Source organism: Danio rerio, chromosome 22, assembly GCF_052040795.2.
Source record: "Danio rerio strain M-AB ecotype USA chromosome 22, GRCz13ab, whole genome shotgun sequence".
NCBI classification, from domain to species: domain Eukaryota; kingdom Metazoa; phylum Chordata; class Actinopteri; order Cypriniformes; family Danionidae; genus Danio; species Danio rerio.
The window spans coordinates 38,666,265-38,685,484 of NC_141042.1; the positions used below are offsets into that span (position 1 = coordinate 38,666,265).

Genomic DNA, 19,220 nt, shown 5'->3' on the forward strand with positions numbered 1-19,220 from the left:
CTTTAAATAATTAATTTCGTTTGTTAAGCACACCAATTTGTTTCAAAACTATTTCCAAATTCAGTTCTAATTCCCAGCAAATGAAAAAATGAACAATAATTACGAAGTGTGTTCAAAAAACGGAGTTATTTCCAAATACACATGCTGTGCCCCTAAAACCAGACAAGTGGACGAATCTAAGCTTGTTTTTAATTAAACAAATATAAATATGCATATAATAAATAATACTACTAATAATAATTACATTGTACAAAAGCAAACTGTTATGAATGAACTGAAAAAGCCCCTCGAGATGAAGAAGGCATGAAAGTTTGGTTTTCATATTTTTGTGGGCTAGAAAATAATACGTTTTGTAATATTTTAATCCTTTATATTGATATCCTATATATATATATATATATATATATATATATATATATATCCTTATTATATCCTTATTATATCCTTAATATTTTAGTTATAGTACATATGTAAAGATATTTGCATTTTGCTTTACATCCTGTCTGTATTAAGCAGTGTGTAAGCGAGGCGCACAACTAAAACGCCCTGCGCTGGCTTTGTTCTGGTCTATTGAACAATCTGTTATAGTTTCTCAATATAGCAATGGGCCAGCAATGCGCCTCAACACGCCTCCTTTTTTAGACCAGAACGCCTATGGCCGCACATATTCGCCCAAATGCATTTGCTATTTAAACATCGTGGTCAAAACGACTCTTGCGCCAAGCTGAAACTAGCAAACAACAGTTGCGTCGATTGCACCACATTGCTCCGGGTGAATGATAGGGCCTTTTGTTTTCATTTAAAGACAATATTGTAAATGTTTATTTCTTTTTTATTATTATTGTTATATCTTTTGTTTAAACCGTTGAGTAAAAAATCAGAATCGATTCCTGCCTCATCCGTGATCTGTCACACACATTACATCTGTCTCACCTAGTTGTTACATCATCCATTTTAACATCATAAATACATAGCACACCTTCTTTTCAGACCAGCACATCCATCAGTCCACAAATGGATTTAATATTTAAACAACGTAGTGCAAAACATGAAAATTACAGTTGTGCTGGTCTGAAAATAGCAACAAATCGCGCCAAGGCCATGTCTTGTGCCTTATTGTGTCAGATGTACAATAGGGCCCATTGATTGTTTAAATGAACTCCAGTTTTTAATATACTAACCATGTGACTTTATCTTCTTCAACTTCTTTTTTCAAGTGCCTTGGTGATTTGTTAGCAAACTCGAACAGCTTTTAAACAAGTGAAGGGTGAGTAAACGATGACAGAACTATCAGTTCTTTTAGGGTGAACCGTCTCTTTAAATCTGGCTCGCTTGTTGTCTCTTTGGTGCCCGAATGGAGCTCCGGGGTTCCAGTCAGATTTGCTGAGGTGTTTGTCACCGAATGCTGTCCTACAACAGGCAGAACTGGAGTTTAAAGTGGCCACTCGGGAATCCAGGAGTCTGGAAACAAACAGACCGAGGCATTCTGTCCCGAAATCTGCAGAGTATTAATTTCATTAAGCAGCTCCACATGTGAAGGCAGTGAGAGCGAGGGGGAGCTGGAGGACTGCGCAGGATCACATCAACACTGTTTTAACAGAGACACTTCAGACAAAACACGCAGATCACGTCAATGTTCACTATGTTTCCGATTTTTCCTGCAAAAACAATAAATAAATTATATGCAAAAAAAAAAAAAGTAAATCCACAAATGCCGGCATAAATAAAACAATAAATAGATATATAAATCCACAAAAATCTATAAACAAATATATAAATATTTAAAAGTGAAGGCAGATAAATAATTAAATAAATTCCACAAATGTTGGGGGAATGAGAAAATTAATGTTGATTAACGTTTATTGATTTTTGAAGGTTGTTCCCTAATGAAAAGGTGTCTATCAATCATCAGAAGGTGGTTAAAAAAATAAAAATAAAAAAAAATCTAATGCAAAATTTTTCTAACAATCAACCAATAATGGCCTAAGGATCGCTTTCCGATTATTTATTTATTTATTTATTTATGTTTAATTTATTTATTTGCTTATTTATTTGTTTTTTTATTTATTTATTTGCTTATTTATTTATTTGCTTATTTATTTATTGTTTTATTTATTTACTTGCTTGTTTATTTATTGTTTTATTCATTTATTTGCTTATTTATTTATTCTTTTATTTATTTACTTGCTTATTTATTTATTCTTTTATTTATCTATTTACTTGCTTATTTATTTATTCTTTTATTTATTTGTTTGCTTATTTATTGTTTTATTTATTTATTTATTTATTTGATTAATTATGTATTGTTTTATTTATGCAGGAATTTGTGGATTTATCAATTAATTAATTTATTTGCATATTTATTCATTTATTGTTTTTATAGGTTTCGTCCTTCATATATTTCTGGAGTCAACTTTAAAAAAAAGCATTTTTTGAAATAATGTTTAAGGTCGAAAATTGAAGAAGTATGAAGAAGTATTTTTCGCTAGAGAGTTTTTTTATATTCAGTTTTTTTAACCTTTGTATGTTTATACAAATTTATGTTTGTATCATCTTTGTGTCAAATTCAGACTTCATTTCACTTAAATCACAGAATGTTTACTTACTCTTGGAATTCCGAGTTTATATTTTAAAATTCTCCCTTTTTTATGAATTCTGTTTACATCTTGCTGTTTTTTGCTCTACTTTCCATACCTACATCTTGCAACTAAACAACCCTCTCTTCAAAATTCTTGAAATAGGCTTTTATAAATTACAGTTGTTTATCAAGTAAAAAATAAGCATATACAGTTAAAGTCAGAATTATTAGTCCCCAGAATAATTAGCCCTGTTTATTTTTTCCCCAATTTCTGTTTAACAGATATTTTTTCAGCACATGTCTAAGCATAATAGTTTTAATTACTCATTTCCAATAACTGATTTATTTTATCTTTGCCATGATGACAGTAAATAATATTTGACTAGTTATTTTTCAAGACACATAGAGCCTAAAGGGACATTTAAAGGGTTAACTTGGTTAATTAGGTTAACCAGGCAGGTTAGGGTAATTAGACAAGTTATTGTATAATGATGGTTTGTTTCTGTAGGCCATCAAAATATATATATAGCTTAAAGGGGCTAATAAATTTTTTTTTATTTTTTTATTTATAATTCTAGCTGAAATAAACAAATAAGACTTTTTCCAGGAGAAAAATATTATCAGACATACTGTGAAAATTTCCTTGCTCTGGTAAACATTTGAAAAAAAATAAAAATAAATAAATAAATAAATAAAATTTAAATATATATATATATATATATATATATATATTTTTTTTTTTTTTGATACTATATATATATATATATATATATATATATATTATCCAAATTAGTATTAAAAATTAAAAACTTAACTGTTGACTAGTTGTTCACCTAAATATCGTTTTGAACACTAAACAGTGAGATAATTTAGTCACAAGTGGTATTCAAGTAGTAGACAGAAAAAATACTACTTGAAGCATACCTAAATATACACTGTATACGTCAACATTTTTTATGTGTACTTCATAAAATAAACTTGAATATTGTATAATAATGAACTTGTATACTTATTTTTAGTAAGCATGGGAATGTGTTATAATAAACCCAAAGGCTACTGCACATCAGCAGTGACATTTTAAAAGTTGCCAAAAGTTGACATTTGGCTGCTTTCTGTTATTAATTACTCTTGATTCTTTATCTCTTTGCTTACTTCTCAAGATATCTCTGAATGTTTTTTAGATGTGCTGGAATGTTCTGGCCTGTGTAAAGAGATAACCCTTGTTAAACTTGTCTTCACTGTAAGTGATGGTGTATGTGTGTTTAGCAGGAGCAAAAATAGTGAACATTTTTGGTTGAGCTGCACTTTCTTTAACCTCCTTTACTATATTCCAAACATAATCTTACTTTTATATTTGCATTTTATAGACCTGTATAGATACGAATTAATACAATCAATCTGTTTGTTTTTATTAGAAAAATAAGAATTTAAAGATGCTTTAAAATGTGCATTTTTAATTCAATGTTTGATTTAATCTCAACTAAAACATAAAAAGAGGGCGGGGCATGGAGTAGCCCCTTCTGTTGTCAGAAATCAGCCAATAGCCTTTCATTTTTATCAGAGCTCTGCCAGTGAGTGGTTGAGATGAAGTGCATCAAATCAGACCCCCTAGTTTTTCGCAATTTTGAAAGAGCTGAACCCAACGCAAAATCATCACAAAAAATTTAAATAGTCTCATAAAACATCCAATTCCAAATCATACAATCAAATTATATGTATTTCAGTTTGCTGTTATTACAAATAAAAACTAAAGTAAATGGATCGACTCGATGATGTGCTAAAAATCTGCCGAATTAAACACATACAGATTCAGTGTTGATCTGCGTACGACTATTTTTTATTATTTTTTTATTATAACTTTGCATAGAAAGCTTCCTAAAAGTCAACGCATGTCAAAATACATTACATAAAACATATATACATTATTAATAATTACGGCTCATTTGATGGTTTAAAGTGGTTCGATTGAGTCAATATTTAAGTTTAATGTTCTAAAAGTTTGTTTGTTGAACGTTTGCATTGGTAATGCAAAATAACGTGGCGTAAGCACAAAACGGTGGTGAAAACGTGCAGACAGTGTGTTCGGCCTGCTGGTTTGTCCATTTACACACATTTTCATCATCACATGAACTCTTATAACAAAATCACATGACTCTTTTTTAATGCACATGCTGGAATTTGTTCGGTAAAAAAGTTTCATCAACTAATCTAACAAATTTTTTATGCGCATGTCCAAAATACGCATTATAGGTGGATGGAAACATAGCTATTGTCATTCTGTGTGTATATATATATATATAAATATATATATATATATATATATATATATATATATATATATATATATATATATATATATATATATATATATATATTTATTTATTTATTTATTTATTTTCGCAAATTGTTTGCTTATTTTTGGCAGTTACCACCAACATTTTTAAAATCATTTTTATTGGAAAAAAATCACAAAAAATTTTGTGGAAAACTTAGGGGTCTGTCAGATTACAAGCAGATGGGAAGAAGGGGGTGGGGCATGTCAGATACTAGAGAGCATCTGATTGGACAAAAGATTTGATTAGAAATTGAAATTTGTTACAAAAAATTGTTGATCCATTTAAGCAAATTTTGGATCTTTTAAATGCGATTGTTGCCACAGTTTTGGAGCACACTAGCTTATAGATATCCTTAAGACTAACATACTAAAACTAACATCCAAAAAAACTTTCACAGGGAAACAATTTACTTATTATATATATATATATATATATATTTTTTTTTTTTTTTATTTAACAAAATCCTCCTCACACTCCGCACAACAGATGAGTTTTACTATTATTGAATACATTCAGCCAATCTAGTCTGGCACTTTTAGCTTAGCTTTTTAGCATCTCACTCAAAAAAAAAAAAAAATAATAAAATAGTTTTGATCATGTTATGTTTCGATATGCGCATAAAAAATGGTTGATGGAAATGCCATGCATAAATTTAGTTGTGCATATTTTAGTAGGATAACATTTTTAATTGATCATCTTCTGTTAATTGATGTCTTCTGAGGCACAAGTCATTTATTAAGTAAAGAAAAGATTCACGCAGCTTCTCCAAACGCAGCAAATTCCATTTTTACTTTTGATATTTGGCGCTAGTGACGATTTTGTTCTCTTTGACTCGTTGGATGGTGAAGCTGCTTTATGCGCACATCTTTTATGTAATATTCCAATTTTGCGCATAAATTTAATTTGCGTCTTTGGGTGGAAACATAGCTATTGTCCCATTTAAGCTTGACTCTTCTGTTGTTAAATTGTGTACTAAAAATGATGTGCATATTTTTTTCTTAAGGCCAGTAGTTTTTAAATAGTATTTGCCCATTTTTATTTTTTTCTCTCTCAGGACTCTTTAGAAGAATGTGAAACATGACCTTGTAAAGTGCTGCATAATTCAGCTCAAAGCGAAGTTTCTGGATTATCGGTTGGTCTGATTTTGTAATGCTGCTCTTGGATCTCCATCCTCGGCTGTTTCGCATCTTCTCTACAGAAGGAAGTTGTTTCCATCATGTGCTGAGGTCGAAGCTGTCGAAAACTATTTCAAGGCTATTTAAATTCGCATGGATTCACGTTTCCAGCTCTTTCCCCTTGGCTGTGCTTTCCTTCTTGACCAGTTCTGGAGTCAAACTGACGTGAAAACCAGCTATGAGCAAAATCAGCCTTTGTGGGAAAACAAACGCAATAATACAATGTTCTTCTGCGTTGATTAAGTGGCATTTTCAGAGAACGACTGTTGGGATGAGGTAATTTTTCTAGCTTTGAGAATAATGAAGAGAGAATGAAGCAGAGATTAAGAGCGGGAAACACAAAACACTGTGTGAGATAAACATTACCTAATTCGAAAGCATGTTGTCTGAAAGTAATAATATAATATTCAATAGAAAACACAACTCAAAAGTATTTGAGTTTTCAGATAAAATTAGATATTTAGAAATGTTTTTATATTTTCATGCATTTATATACAGATATGTTGTGCCGATTAAACTGAACTTCAGAGTAGTTACAGTATTTTTAGTGATTTATCATGACTAATCAAGTACAAAATAAGAGTTTGTATTTATGATTTTGTACAGTCTATATTTATGCATATGTATATCATATATATATATATATATATATATATATATATATATATATATATATATATATATATAATGTATATATAAATATATAAATATTGTTTATATAATTATAAATAAAAAATTTACACACACACACATATATATATTTATGTGTATATGCATACACATGTATGTACACTCACCGACATATTCCTCAGAGATTTTGCTCCATATTGACATGATAGCATCACACATCCATGATGTGAATCTCCTGTTTCACCACATCCCAAAGGAGCTCTATTGTATGGAGAACTGGTGACTGTGGAGGCCATTTGAGTACAGTAAACTCATTGTCATTTGTTACATTGTGTCTATATATTATTATATAGGCACACACTTTGATTTTGTAAGCAATCTGTTCATTCAACTTTAGTATTTCAGTTAATATATTGATGGAGAATTCATAATTTATCAGCCATTTGTTGTTTCCTTAAAACTACATTTAAGCTTAATGTATAAATATACAATTATTCCTCAATATATTCTCTAAAAAAACATCAGATTTCATTTACGAGCTAAATATGTTTTATTGTAACCTCTGATACTTAAATGTACAACAGGACTAACATGTATTGATTCAATCTGACATTGTTCAAACCAATAGGAGCAGCAAAAAAGAAGAAAAAAAATCCCCAAAAGCGACTGCTTGGTAAAACAACTCCTCGCGCTTTTCTCAGGGGGAGATTTAGGTGTTGAAAAATCATCTGGAAGATAATTGAGTGGTAAGCATAGCAGAATCATTAGCCGAGGGCTCTTGGGTCTTAAATTAAGACCAGTTTTGACACTCCGGATTGACTTGCGCTCAAAGTGTAGGAGGAATTCCAGTCGAGGGCTTGCAGGGATATCATTTGTGTTATTGAAACACTGCTCAAAGAATCCCCAGCACAACGTCTCCATTTAGACCACCGAAAAACAGCTGCATCCAAATGTTCTCCCTCAGTAACCCAAAGGGGTCTCGAGCCAGTGCCTCCGAAGCCCTCGTGACCCCCCTTTGTCCGCTAGAAATGGATTCCAGCACCGGTAATGCTGAGCAGGAACAAATGGGCTCTAGACCACCCCTACAAGCCCAGAGCTCCAGTGCTTACACAAATAAACCAGCCGGGATTTAATGACGTAGGGATTTTTCTCTCTTTTTTTTTCATCCCTTGCTTGTTCATTGAAAGATCAAACAAGTCCTTTCGAGCTGATATATTCATCTCGCAGCCGTATATTGTCTTTTCTGCGTTAAATCTGAAGGGGTGAGATATACATGAATTAGCTTTCGACATCTCGGAGATAAATCGGTTGAGTTTTACTTTCTGGAGTGTCAACAAATCATGCTAATGCTAATGTTGTGTAACTCCCTCTGTGAGGCTGTGGAAGTTTTATTTCAGCACATTGCTAGCCGGGGTTTGTTTGTCTTGAAGAAAAATGGTCAAGCTTTACTTTCTGTTTTTGTCACAAAATGATGCTAAAGCTAATATTTCACATGTTGAGTTTTGCTTTCTGATGTGTCAACAAATCATGCTAATGCTAATGTTGTGTAACTCTGTCTTTGAGGCTGTGGAAGTTTTATTTCAGCACACAGCTAGCTGGTGTTTGCTTGGTTTGAAGACAAATTCAAGCTTACTTTTTAGTCACCAAATGATGCTAATGCTAATGTTTCTCGGTGAAAGATTGGTTGAGTTTTACTTTCTGGTGTGTCAACAAATTGAATGCTAATGTTGTGTAACTCCCTCTGTGAGGCTGTTGAAGTTTTATTTCAGCACAACATTGGGCTTATTTACACATTTTAGTCATTATATTAGTCACAAAACACATTAAGTTAGCATTACCCTGCTAAAAAATTTAGCTTAAACCAGCCTAGGCTGGTTGGCTGGTTTTAGCTGGTCAACCAGGCTGGTTTTAGAGGGGTTTTGGCCCTTTCCAGGCTGGCTTCCAGCTGTTTCAAGCCTGGACTTAGCTGGTCAGGCTGGGAGATGCTAAAACTAGCTTGACCAGCCTGGTTTAAGCTGGACATAGCTGGTTTTGGCTGGGCTCCCAGCCTGCTAGGCTGGTCAAGCTGGTTTTAGCTGGTCATCTCCCAGCCTAACCAGCTAAGACCAGGCTGGAAATGGCTGGAAACCAGCCTGGAAATGGCCAAAACCCCTCTAAAACCAGCCTGGTTGACCAGCTAAAACCAGCCAACCAGCCTAGGCTGGTTTAAGCTGGATTTTTCAGCAGGGTAATTAATTGTAACTTATCTGTCAAAGCTAGTTTGAGAATCGTCATCAAATCATGCTAATGCTAATGTTGTGTAACTCCCTCTGTGAGGCTGTAAAAAGTTTTATTTTAGCACAACACTAGCTTGACACGTTTTAGTCATCATGTTAGTCACACAACATATAAGTTAGCATTATTTAATCTTAACTTATCTGTCAAAGCTATTTTAAGACATGTTTATCATGCTTTGAAAAATATTTAATGTCTTCTGAGTGTCTTATAATATCTTAAGTTTAAACACCCGGGTTCTCATTGTACTGTGTATTGTATTTTGAATTATTACTAGGCTATTATTTTTACTTTTACCAAATCGCCATCAAGTCATGCTAATGCTAATGTTGTGTAACTCTGTGAGAAAGTGGACGTTTTATTTCAGCATAATGCTAGAAAGGTTTGTTTGTCTTGAAGACAATCAGTCATACTTTCTTTTTTGTCACCAAATGATGCTAATGTTGTGTAACTCTGTCTTTGAGGCTGTGGAAGTTTTATTTTAGCACACAGCTAACCGGGGTTTGTTTGTCATGAAGACAAATGGTCAAGCTTTACTTTTTATTTTGTCACCAAATGATGCTAATGCTAATGTTTCTCAGTGAAAGATTGGTTGAGTTTTACTTTCTGGAGTGTCCCCTACTGAAAAAAACAGCTTAAACCAGCCTAGGCTGGTCGGCTGGTTTTAGCTGGTCGACCAGGCTGGTTTTAGAGGGGTTTTGGCCATTTCCAGGCTGGTTTCCAGCCATTTCCAGCCTGGTCTGAGCTGGTCAGTCTGGGAGACGACCAGCTAAAACCAGCTTGACCAGCCTAGCCAGGCTGGGAACCCAGCTAAAACCAGCTATGTCCAGCTTAAACCAGGCTGGTCAAGCTGGTTTTAGCTGGTCAGCCTAACCAGCTAAGACCAGGCTGAAAATGGCTGGAAACCAGCCTGGAAATGGCCAAAACCCCTCTAAAACCAGCCTGGTCAACCAGCTAAAACCAGCCAACCAGCCTAGGCTGATTTAAGCTGGATTTTTCTGCAGGGATATGTTAAGATTGCTAAATTACAGCTGTTTGTCATTGCTAGTTTTCATGGCTGAATAAGACGTGTAATACATAAAGTTTGCATTGCTACACTCTTGGCAGCTGTTAATAGTTTTTGTGCCCTCAAGGGTGAAATCAAACATTAATTAACCCTCAGCGTCTAAAAATGGTTACGTTTTATTGTCTAGTTTATGTCAACAAATTATGCTAATGCTAATTTTGTGTAACTGTGCGCATGGCTGTGGAAATTGTATTTCAGCACATCACTAGTTTGTATGTCAACAAGACATTTATGTATATATTAAAGTCATCTTGTTAATCGTGGAACAAGCACAGTTAGCATTGCTAAATTCTATCTATACCTTAATGCTAGTTTAGGAGTCACACCACATTTGTATTGCTGTCTTCTGGAAGCTTTTATCTGTTTTTTCCACATTAATATAAAGTATGAAACAAATAATGAAGTCCTTTCACGTGGCTGTGGATACTTTATTTCAGCATTCACTTCATCATTTTAATTGTGCAACATAAAGTTGTCATAGTTAATGCGGTAAACGGAAACATAGTTAAACGGTAGTTTTCACCACTAAAGTAGACATGCACGTTTTGAAGCTTCAACACACTTGCTTCGACTGTTTCAGTGTTTCGTGAAGCCTCGCTTTGCCCACCACTAGCGGAAACCAGTGACGTAAACACAAAACAAAAGTTTTCATCTAGACCTCCTTCACATGACTTGACACTTGGAAACACTCGCTCCATCTGGCTCACAGCTCTCGGCTCCGCCCATACTCATCACAGCTACCAAGCTGGCCAATCACAGAGATAGCGATATGTGTCGTTGCAACATATAGTTACATTTTTTGACAGTTGCACATCAGAGACTCAGGTTTGTTTACATATTTAAATCATCACATTAGTCATCATATCACCAGAAACTTGTTAAATTAGCGTTGCTAAACTGTAGCTTAACATCAATGCTAGTTTAAAAGGTTTTTATTGTATGAGCTGAAAAGCATTCCCATTTCATGATCTTCTAGGAGCTGCACAACATGTAAATGTTGATTTACTGAAGCTGTACATTATCTTTTCCTATTATTTTAAAGACAAATCCTCAAATTTTGATGACGTTGAATAATGCTAATGCTTAAAATATAATCCTCTCCATGAGTCTTTGTACATTCCCTGCTGAAAAAAACGTACTTAAACCATCATAGGCAGGTTGGCTGGGTTTAGCTGGTCGACCAGGTTGGTTTTACAGGGGTCTTGGCCCTTTCCAGGCTGGCTTCCAGCTATTTCAAGCCTGGACTTAGCTGGTCAGGCTGGGAGATGCTAAAACTAGCTTGACCAGCCTAACCAGGCTGGGAGCCCAGGCAAAACCAGCTATGTCCAGCTTAAACCATGCTGGTTTTAGTCTGTTTTAGCTGGTCATTTTTCAGCTACGACCAGGCTGGAAATGGCTGGAAACCAGCCTGAAAGTGGCTAAAACCCCTCCAAAACCAGGCTGGTCAACCAGCTAAAACCAGCCAACCAGCTTAGGCTGGTTCAAGCTGGATTTTTCAGCAGGGTTTTTATTAAATACTCCATTGATCGGAAAGTTTGTTTACATATTCAAGACATCACATTAATCCAGCCACATGCTAAATTAGCATTGCTAAATTGTAGCTGTACATCAATGCTAGTCTGTAACATAGCTTTTAAATAAATGTGCTGTTGTACACAACTTAAAGCATGTCCTGCAGCTGTAAATGAACCTTTTTCTTGCTGTCTCAAAGACAAATGGTCAACTTTTGCTTTCTTTATGTCGACGAATGATGCTAATGTTGTGTAACCCCTTGCATGAACTGTGGACATTTTATTTCAGCACATGGCTAGTGTGCTAGTGCGGACGTCAACAAGACACTGGGGTTTGTTTACACATTTATATCATCGCGTTAGCCACACAACACGTAAAGTTTGCATTGCTAAATCGCAGCTATCCATCAGCACTAGTTTTCCAAGGCTGATCGAGACGTTCACTGAAAAGTGTTTCCTCTCTCACGAGTGTCTATGCGTTTCAAGCATATTTTCTCCTCAAAGAGAGCAGAGGGATCATGTTCAGGATAACATATTCTCTGGACTTTGTCAAATTCCTTCCTTCCTTCCAGCGATTCCTGTCTTTCGCTCAGATTCAGCTACGCTAGTTTGTCTTCCAAGGAAAATGTGTACAGTCCTAACCAAAATATTTGCTTCAATAGCATTACACAGTCACAACAAACATTAGATTGTGGCCTTTTAACACAATAAATTCTGTCAGTATCTGACTTGAGCTGAAGACTTTAGCAGTGCTAATATATTCAACTGAGAATAGTTATCATTTCTCCTGGGATAGCGACTGGGCTCACGCCGCATCTGCTAAGGTAATGTGTTTTTCAAGCATATTAAAGATCACTTAAGCTATTTCCTTCAAAAATCCTTCTGGGTTAAAAAATCCTTTTGGAAGACTTATCTTAGGTTCAGACGTGCTTATGATTTTGCATAACGTAATGCGCCACACTGCATGTTTATGCTAGCTGCAGTTAGGCTAAAGTCTAGTGACAAATGAGTAATTCAAATGGGCAAAATACTTCATTTTCTGTGCCCTTATAAAAAATCCAGCTTAAACCAGCCTAGGCTGGTTGGCTGGTTTTAGCTGGTCGACCAGGCTGGTTTTAGAGGGGTTTTGGCCACTTCCAGGCTGGTTTCCAGCCATTTCCAGCCTGGTCTTAGCTGGTCAGGCTGGAAAATGACCAGCTTAATCCAGCTAAAACCAGCTTGACCAGCCTGGTTTAAGCTGGACATAGCTGGTTTTGGCTGGGCTCCCAGTCTGGCTAGGCTGGTCAAGCTGGTTTTAGCTGGTCATCTCCCAGCCTAACCAGCTAAGACCAGGCTGAAACCAGCCTGGAAGTGGCCAAAACCGCTCTTACACCAGCCTGGTTGACCAGCTAAAACCAGCCTAGGCTGGTTTAAGCTGGATTTTTCAGCAGGGTGGCCACATGAGAGTTGGACAACCATAAGAGCTGCTTATGACTGATGCTGAACATAGATTTAAAGTTCCAGTGAAATTAAAATAACATTTTTAGCTGTAAAAATAAAATAATCATTACCATTTTATTAAGGTGTATTCATATAAATGGCCCACCCTGTATATATAATAACTATTTGGTCCACATAAACCCTGTCGCTTTCTTACAATTTACAGTCAGCTTGAACTGATCAAAGTTTCTGCCCTATATACTTCTTTCTCCTTTTAATAACCCATTTCATGCCGATGTAGGTCACGGTACAGAACAAAAGGTTTGACGCTAATTCTTAATTGGCATGCTTTCAACCAAAACCGCTAAAGTATTAAATGAGTGATATTAGTAATTGTGCTATTTCATGAAAGATTATTACATCCATCTTTTCTTATCCATTTTAATTTAAAAAAAAAAAAAAAAATCTGACATAACCGAAGTCTGCTTATCTGGAAACTCCTAATTTACAGGAAAGCAGGTCAAAACACTGATTAAGCTGTTATTTTAACATTACACCCATTGCATTGGGTCTGTGAGTAGACTCTAGCATGAGTAGTAGAGAGTATGTGTGTGTTGATCTTCTGAACACATAAAGAAAAACAGCAACGCTCCGAGTTCTGGTCTGTGTGTTTCAATGGCCAGGGGTGAAGATCTGGCCCACAACAGCAAGTGCAGGAGAAAATGCTAATGCAATCAAATATATTAAATACATGTGCATGCATTTACAGCAAGAAGAGAGAATGGCTTTGTTCTGATCCTCGGCTCACAGCCTCTCTCTCTCTCTTTTTCTTCTTCTTTTCCAGATTCCCCTAAATGTTTGATGTGTAGTGTTTTTTTCTGTAAAAGCCAAAATTCTTAAACGTATCAGCCTGGAGCCAGTTTAAACATCACTACCATGACTTCCACTCAAAATATGTAAGAATATTTCTAAAAAAAAAGACCTTTTTGTCATTAAGAGATTGAGTGGGGAATGTTGCTTTTTTTTTAAATGCAACTATAATAATTTGGAACTGCTGCTTTATTTATGTGGATAAAATAGACTGACATGTTGTTGGCTTTTTGTAGCATAAGTGAAGTTTCACAAACTAATTTCCAGAGGAGCACGTGATATGATTGTGCACTGCTGGCCACTCATCCGTAATCAGTAATAATCCAATCAGAATGATCCTAGCTTAATATAAATGGATCACTTTCTCCTTATCTTCTTTTTGGAAGAATCCCCCCTTACACCCCATCACCTCCTTTTTCTCCCCTTCTAAAGGGGGAGCGATCGAGACCTACCTGATCTCGGATCCCCTAATACGCTTCTAGACCGGGCGGGAGCCCTGGGCTCAAATATCTCAGAGCTCAGGGTTCTCTCCTGAGACAGCATGCCAAACCTGCTATAAATGCCAAGCATATCTAAGTGGGAACTCTTAAAAGTCCTTTGCACAAAAATGAGCTAATTTACCACAATTAGGAGATCAACAAGGCAATTACAATGAAAATGGCCAATTAAATTCTAAAGTAGGCAATTTTTAAAAGTAAAAAAACGATTGCCTGACTTAACAAAATAGCGTTCCTGTAAAAATTAATTACAGGTTACATCCGGGTTACAGGTTACAATTAGAGCTATTCTATCCCTTATTCACATTCACTGTCAATACTTGCAGACACATAGTAATTAAAGGAAAATTAAATAACTTAAACTCACTATACAGTGTATATACACATCTATACTATAAACACAATTGTATAAACACAAACTGCATATACATATTATTTCAGAAAGGTGGTTAAGTGAAAACTCAGAGTATTTTAACCCTGAAATGAGAAAATCTCTGGGTTTTCCATTTCAAAATGGAAATGGAGTGAAAGATGGAATTCTAATGGAGGGAATATTTACACCCCTTTATGCGTATTTTTTAAAAGTTATGTGCATCACGACGTTTCCATCAGTTGTTTTTATGCGCATCTCCAAAATGAGCATTAAAATAGGTGGGTGGAAACGTAAGGCTAAGGCGAGAAAAACCGATTCGTCTTTAATAAAGTAAAGGAGGCCGACAGAAACTCAGAGTTTGGAGAATAAAACCTGCTCCTGACCAGGTTAGATTCACAGAGTAAGTGACCACGGTAACTGACTTTGAATTAAAGTTACCTCTCAATCAGGAACAGGCTTGACTTACACTGCTTTTTCCAGTTTAACAAACCCTCCATTTTGAAACGGAAAACCCAGAGTTTTTCTCATTTCGGGGTAAAACACTCTTGAATTTTCACTTAATCTTCTTTCTGAAACTGACCCCAGGTTAAGAGTAGAGCAATATGCTGGTCTTTAACTGCATTGATTTATTGCATTTCTGCATTGGGCTCTCATATCTTCTGGCTGCTACTTCATAGCCGTGGTGGGTGTTTCTCTGTGATTCTTGTTGAATGCAGTCGACCAATTGCAATAGACTGGGTCATCGGACCAATCACCACAGATTATCATCGCGCTAAGGAAAGGTTTGGGAACAAATGAATCGCTGTATGATTCGTATTATAGTAGCTGGGATAATTAGGAAAATATAAATGCATATTATAAGACAATAAAAGTGTTTTTTGACCTTACACGCATATCAGCCTGTTGTTGGAAACACCTAAAATCAAAATATGATCTTTTATAATGCAAAATAGGGGCTCTTTAAAGCAGCAACTATTTTTTTCTTACTAATTGCACCACATCATTCACTCAAATCTTAATCTTTTTATGTTCAATTCACTTAAAAAAAATGATTAAAACTGGATTATGTGAAACCCAGCATTTTTTACAGTGTTGTTGTCTACATCTGCTGGTTTCCTCTGACCGCTGAAATCCTCATAGCTGACATCTGTGACTGTGCTGACCTGAAAGCGCAGGCATGTAAGTGAAGTGAAATGTGTTTGAGTACGTGTGAACATGTGGCAGAGACGCAAACGTGGCCCACACACACACACCGCTAGTGTACCGACATCAGAAAACACACTGCTATTCTCGGACATACTCGATACAGCCGGCAGGTTCGAGTCTCCAGGCAGGACGATCTGCAGATTCACAGAAGCCACGCATAAAAATACTCACATTTGTCTTATTTTTGTCACATTATCATTTGAGAATTAAATGTATGCATTTAAATGATAGCTACACGATCAAAACATTATTCTTCACTGTAAAAAAAAAAATCTGTTAATTAACCCTTTCCATATTTTGTGTGTTTTCTGTTTATTTACAGTTGTGAATTGCATTATGGGATGTTGATCTCTGCTCTGTCGACTTTTGATGTTGAAAATTTAACTCTACAGTTTTAAAAAAGTCACTTTTAGTCGTTTAAATAAGGTATAAGAAATAATATCTAGAGAAATAAACCTGTTAAATAACAGGAAATGTACTGGCAGTTTATTACAAGGTTTCTGTAGTGTAATATACAACACCAACCCAGACAATATAGCACTATAAACTATTAAAAATGTTCATAAAAGTCACTTTTTCCCATTTTTCAAGGTTAAAAGTTGTTGGAAGAAAGATCTAGATCCCATAATGCAATTCAAAAGCAGAAAACAAACTAAAATAAAAACATGAATCACAAAATATGCAAAACTGCTATTTTACAGATATTTTTTACAGTGTGGGTTTAAAAGTTACACTCAACTGAAAATGTTAACTACCAAAAAAATATGTGTAAATATCATATAACGAAATAACACTCAGGGCTCTATTTTGACATTCCAGGCGCAAAGTCTAAAGCGCAGGGCGCAAAAGCTTTAGGGCGTATCGAAATACACTTTTGCTATTTTAGGGCAGAAAAATCCGCATTTCGCCACGGTGCATGGTCTAACAGGGTTGAGCTTATTCTCTTAATGAGTTACAGGTGTGTTTTGATAATAAACCAATGAGAGTCTCATGTCTCATTCCCTTTAAAAGTCAGTTGTGTCGCTCAATAGTGCATTTGCTATTTACATGGCGGACTTTGTTACTGGAAAAACTTTACTAGTGAGAAAACAGTTACACAGAGCATCTACAGCGCAAGAATGAAAGATGAGCCTCCTCATTCTGTACTTTCACAGACAGGGAAACATGTACGCACAGACATCTATTAGCTTATGCATAATTAATTTTGTTTGTTAAGCTCAACGATTTGTTTCAAAACTATTGCTAAATTTAGTTCTAATTTCCAGCAAACGAATAAATGAACAATAATAACAAAGTGTGTTCAAAATACTGAGTTATTTCCAAATACACATGCTGTGCCCCATATGGTCTAAAACCTGACAGGTGGACAAATCTAAGCTTGTTTTTGCTAAAAACAAATATAAATATGGATATAATAAATAATACTGCTAATAATAATAATATTATACAAAAGCAGATTGTCATGAATAAACTAAAAAAGCCCCCCCGAGATGAAGAAGACATGGAGGCTGTGGTTTTTATATTTATGTAGGCTAGAAAACAACATTTTTTGTAATATTTTAATCCTTTAATTTTTTGTTCATTTGTAAAGATATTTGCGTATTGCTATACATCCTGTGTGTATTAAGCAATTTTTTATCGAGGCGCACAACTAACGCGCTCTGCGCTGGACTTTAAACCTCCTCTAAGCTAGTCTATTAAACAGTGTATTTTAGTTTCTCAAAATATCAATGCGCCTTAGCACACCTCCTTTTTTAGACCAGAATGTCTATGGGCGCACATATAAGCACAAATGCATTTGCTATTTAAACAGCATGCTGCAAAACGTCAAAACGATTCTTGCGCCAAGCTGAAACTAGCAAACAACAATTGCGATGCGCCTGGTGACATATTGCGCCGGGTGTATGATAGGGCCCATGAAGTTTGCAAAAAGGTGAAACTGGTAATTTTCTAAAATCAACTAATGCATTAATTATTTGTTGAATGTTTGTTTAATTGTTAGTAAAGTCTGCATGGAAACAAAAACGACAGTTTATTTTGTTAGCGCACGCTGTTAGTCTTAAGGTGAAAAATTAAAATGTTTGTTTTGGTAATCTTTAATGAAAATCATTACCATATGACAGTTCCACAGCAGAATCAACCGCCAACTTTACCAGCATATGTTTTACACAGGTGATGCCCTTCCAGTACTGGAATAGACTCATGAACAGTACACAGCGGCCTCTGGTGGATTCGTGAAAACAAAAACTGCAAGAAAACGTAGCTCCTGGGATGTATTCCGCAATCTCCAGAAATGTATATAGGGGTACGTATCAATAATGAACCTGAGTTTGATATATTGTCTGTATTGGTGTTGTAAATAACAGTAAAAACATTTGGTAATAAACTAGGAACACTTTTTTCTGTAATTTTACAGACTTAATTCTCTCTATATATTATTTCTTATACGATACATTATTTCAAACTACAAAAGTGTCAATAAAAGTAATTTTGTTGAATTTTCAACATCAGAAGTCTACAGAGCAGAGATCAACATTACACATAAGTCAATTCACAACCGTAAATATATGGAAAAAAAGTTAATCACAAAATACGAGACCAGTTAATTAATAGATTTTTCTTACACTGAAGGCCTACAGGTCATAACAAACTTCTTGCACACACAACCTGTTGGGTAGTTTTGTAGCTGAGGAAACTCTGGAGATGTGCTGAGATGTGCCAGGCTGTACAGTACCATCTGTCACCACAAATTAACTGCTGCTCTTCACTGTCAAACAAGCAGAGAAACCCTGACGGACAGTGAACCCACACCAAAATCCACCACTTTTAACTCTTTTTTTTTTTTCTCTCTCTCTCTCTTCCAGAATCTGACAGGAAGAACTGGAAGATCTCAGTCACAAGTCAAAGCTCAGCGCAGAACAACAGGTGCAGGAGCTCAACTTACAGACCTGCAGCTTCTGCTGTCTGAGACGCACTCAAATACTTGATGTTTTTTTTGTATTAAGCATTAAGTTGATATTTTAACGTGGATTGGGTTATTTGTGCTGTATTTTTTAATAAAAAGAATAGTTTATTTAGTGTTGGGCAAGAATGCATTTTTATACAATATATGTGTTATGTTTCATCTGTAACAACAATGTGAACTTATTTTAAGATATGTTTGTACCAGGCCAGGATTGGCTAATCGGGAGGACCGAGAGAATTCCCGGTGGACCGGTCCGTTTTTTAGCCGCGAGGGCCGGTGTCCCTAGCTACTTGCACTCTCAGCAGTCGCACTTTTTTTTC

General features: G+C 35.3%; 1 long non-coding RNA gene across 2 annotated transcripts in view; it reads left to right on the forward strand.

The window, feature by feature from the left end:
• LOC147831676 (uncharacterized) overlaps nt 1-19,013 on the forward strand; it is a 180,105-nt gene extending 161,092 nt beyond the window's left edge. For both annotated transcript variants that reach the window (XR_015522439.1, XR_015522438.1), the window contains one exon: nt 18,800-19,013. This is a non-coding gene — a long non-coding RNA (uncharacterized LOC147831676). The remainder of the gene's footprint in view (nt 1-18,799) is intronic.
• The last annotated feature ends 207 nt before the right edge of the window (nt 19,014-19,220 follow it).